We start from the raw sequence: 3,237 nt of genomic DNA, 5'->3' as shown, positions 1-3,237 counted from the left end.
GGCTTCGACGCACGCCGCCGCGGCCCTCCTACTCGTCGCGGCCTAGCGCACCGGTGTGCTCGTACCGCCGCGACGGCCGGGTATAGGCCCGACGCTCCAGCGCCATCCATTTTCAGGGCTGATTGATTCGGCAGGTGAGTTGTTACACACTCCTTAGCGGATTCCGACTTCCATGGCCACCGTCCTGCTGTCTAGATCAACCAACACCTTTTGTGGGCTCTGATGAGCGTCGCGTCGGGCGCCTTAACCCGGCGTTCGGTTCATCCCGCATCGCCAGTCCTGCTTACCAAGAGTGGCCCACTTGGCACTCGCATTCCATGCCCGGCTCCAATTAAGCGAGTCGGGCTTCTTACCAATTTAAAGTTTGAGAATAGGTTGAGGACGTTTCGTCCCCAAGGCCTCTAATCATTCGCTTTACCAGATAAAACTGCGACAGAGCGCCAGCTATCCTGAGGGAAACTTCGGAGGGAACCAGCTACTAGACGGTTCGATTAGTCTTTCGCCCCTATACCCAAATTTGACGATCGATTTGCACGTCAGAATCGCTACGGTCCTCCACCAGAGTTTCCTCTGGCTTCAACCTCTTCAGGCATAGTTCACCATCTTTCGGGTCCCAACGCGAACGCTCTCGCTCGACCTCTCCGGCAAAGCGGACGAGATCGGCCGGTGATGCGGCCGCCGCGAACGACGACGTCTCACCTCCGCCGGACCGCGCCGACATTCACTTTCACTGCGCCCATGGGTTTCGTACTGCCCCGTGGCTCGCGCTCACGTTAGACTCCTTGGTCCGTGTTTCAAGACGGGTCGGGAAGGTGGCTGACTTCAGCCGCGGACCCCGTGCGCCTCGCGAAACGACACCGGAAGCGCGACCGAGACGAAGAGGCTGGGCACTGAGAACAGTCCCCGACCCACGACGCCCCAGCCGGCACCGGGCGCTCGGCCCCGAAGGGCAGACGCGGCGATCTCTCCTCGCCCGAACGGCGGGCCGACGGACACGCGCGCCTATAGTACCCGACCGAGGCCGGGTTACCTTGCGCGCGGCCTTCTCGCCGCCGTCCAGACGGTCGCGGCCTTCGCCCGGCGCTAGTGCGCTGGTCCCCGATCGGGCGGCGCCGCCGGCGGCCCGTGAGGGTCCGCACGACAACGTCGCCGACAGGGGGCCGGCTGAAAGCGACCGGGCGACCCGACAGGCCCTCCCGTTTGCCTCTCGACGGTTTCACGTACTCTTTAACTCTCTCTTCAAAGTGCTTTTCAACTTTCCCTCACGGTACTTGTTCGCTATCGGTCTCGTGACCGTATTTAGCCTTAGATGGAGTTTACCACCCGCTTTGGGCTGCATTCCCAAACAACCCGACTCTGGGAAGACGCCGTAGCGCGCCCGCCTGTCGCCGCCATGGGCCTGACACCCGCTCTGGGAAAAGGCCTCGATCAGAAGGACGCGGGCGACCGGCGAAGCGCGCCGTGACGAATTCCGTACGCCACAATTCCGCGCACTCCAAAAGCGCGCGGATTCGGCGATGGGCACATCCCGCTTCACTCGCCGTTACTGAGGGAATCCTCGTTAGTTTCTTTTCCTCCGCTTAGTAATATGCTTAAATTCAGCGGGTAGCCTCGTCCGACCTCAGGCCGAAAGTAAGGACCGGGACTATTCTTCCCGTTCCGCGCTCGCCGTCGGCGCCGCGCGCCGCCGCGCACCTCGATTCCCGCCCTTGAGCCGCCAGCCGTTGGCCTCTTCGAGGTCGACTCGCCGCCGCCGCGCGGGATTCTGGTCGCGATCGTCGCGCATCGTGCCGTGCTGTCTTGAGCGGGACGGGCGCTCGCGCGTCCGACGCCGCAGCAGCCGCGCGGAGAAATCCCCGCGCGGAACGTTTGCAACGCGACCCTGAGGCGGGCGCGGCCCCGGGATTGACCCGAGGCCGCAATTTGCGTTCAGAACGTCGATGCTCAATGTGTCCTGCAATTCACACTAATTCACGCAGCTAGCTGCGTCCTTCATCGACTCACGAGCCGAGTGATCCACCGCCAAGAGCCATCCACGATTGTTTCGCTCGCACAGTGCCTCGCACTATAGGGTGACAAAATAGACCGCGCCGAGCGGTCGGCCAGGCCGACGCTTGAAGCCGGAGCGCGCGGCACCGCGGCACTCGACGCGCAAACATTACCGGGTGACCGAATCGCCGGCCGGCGCGCCGCTCCTCGCGGGTCGGGCGCCGGGTAGCAAAGACTTTTTCTCTCGCTTGTCCGAGTTTCGCGTTCGCCGAAGCGTTTGCGAGACCGTTAATGATCCTTCCGCAGGTTCACCTACGGAAACCTTGTTACGACTTTTACTTCCTCTAAATGATCAAGTTAGATCGTCTTCTCGGACGCCGGCTCGACCGTTGCCGGCCGCGCCAGGTCCAATCGGAGGACCTCACTAAACCATTCAATCGGTAGTAGCGACGGGCGGTGTGTACAAAGGGCAGGGACGTAATCAACGCGAGCTAATGACTCGCGCTTACTGGGAATTCCTCGTTCAAGGGAAATAATTGCAATTCCCTATCCCTAGCACGACCGGGGTTCAGCGGGTTACCCAGACCTGTCGGCCAAGGCGAGCACATGCTGATCCGGTCAGTGTAGCGCGCGTGCGGCCCCGAACATCTAAGGGCATCACAGACCTGTTATTGCTCAATCTCGTGTGGCTAAACGCCACTAGTCCCTCTAAGAAGTTAGACGCCGACCGATTGGGTCGCGTAACTAGTTAGCAAGCCAGAGTCTCGTTCGTTATCGGAATTAACCAGACAAATCGCTCCACCAACTAAGAACGGCCATGCACCACCACCCACAGAATCAAGAAAGAGCTCTCAATCTGTCAATCCTCACTGTGTCCGGGCCGGGTGAGATTTCCCGTGTTGAGTCAAATTAAGCCGCAGGCTCCACTCCTGGTGGTGCCCTTCCGTCAATTCCTTTAAGTTTCAGCTTTGCAACCATACTTCCCCCGGAACCCAAAGACTTTGGTTTCCCGCAAGCTGCCGGAGAGGTCGTAAAACTAACGCCCCCCGATCGCTAGTTGGCATCGTTTATAGTCAGAACTAGGACGGTATCTGATCGTCTTCGAACCTCTGACTTTCGCTCTTGATTAAAGAAAACATTCTTGGCAAATGCTTTCGCAGTCGTTCGTCTTGCGCCGATCCAAGAATTTCACCTCTAACGGCACAGTACGAATGCCCCCGTCTGTCCCTCTTAATCATTACCTCGCGC

At 59.9% G+C, this 3,237-nt stretch overlaps 2 non-coding genes and 1 pseudogene across 2 annotated transcripts in view; all 3 read right to left on the bottom strand.

Moving 5' to 3' along the window:
• Position 1: 1 nt before the first annotated feature.
• LOC146144630 (large subunit ribosomal RNA) lies at positions 2-777 on the bottom strand (annotated as a pseudogene; the record flags this gene model as incomplete).
• A 1,100-nt stretch (positions 778-1,877) lies between these two features.
• Positions 1,878-2,031, bottom strand: LOC146144629 (5.8S ribosomal RNA). Its single transcript, XR_014499027.1, has one exon. It is a non-coding gene; the product is annotated as a 5.8S ribosomal RNA (ribosomal RNA).
• A 247-nt stretch (positions 2,032-2,278) lies between these two features.
• The window catches only part of LOC146144628 (small subunit ribosomal RNA), a 1,811-nt gene continuing 852 nt past the window's right edge, over positions 2,279-3,237 (bottom strand). Inside the window, exon 1 of the ribosomal RNA XR_014500630.1 lies at positions 2,279-3,237. This exon is cut by the window's right edge and continues 852 nt beyond it. This is a non-coding gene — a ribosomal RNA (small subunit ribosomal RNA).

This window comes from Ascidiella aspersa, chromosome 5, assembly GCF_963924565.1.
Source record: "Ascidiella aspersa chromosome 5, kaAscAspe10.2, whole genome shotgun sequence".
Classification (NCBI taxonomy): domain Eukaryota; kingdom Metazoa; phylum Chordata; class Ascidiacea; order Phlebobranchia; family Ascidiidae; genus Ascidiella; species Ascidiella aspersa.
This window is presented reverse-complemented; position numbering and strand designations above follow the sequence as displayed.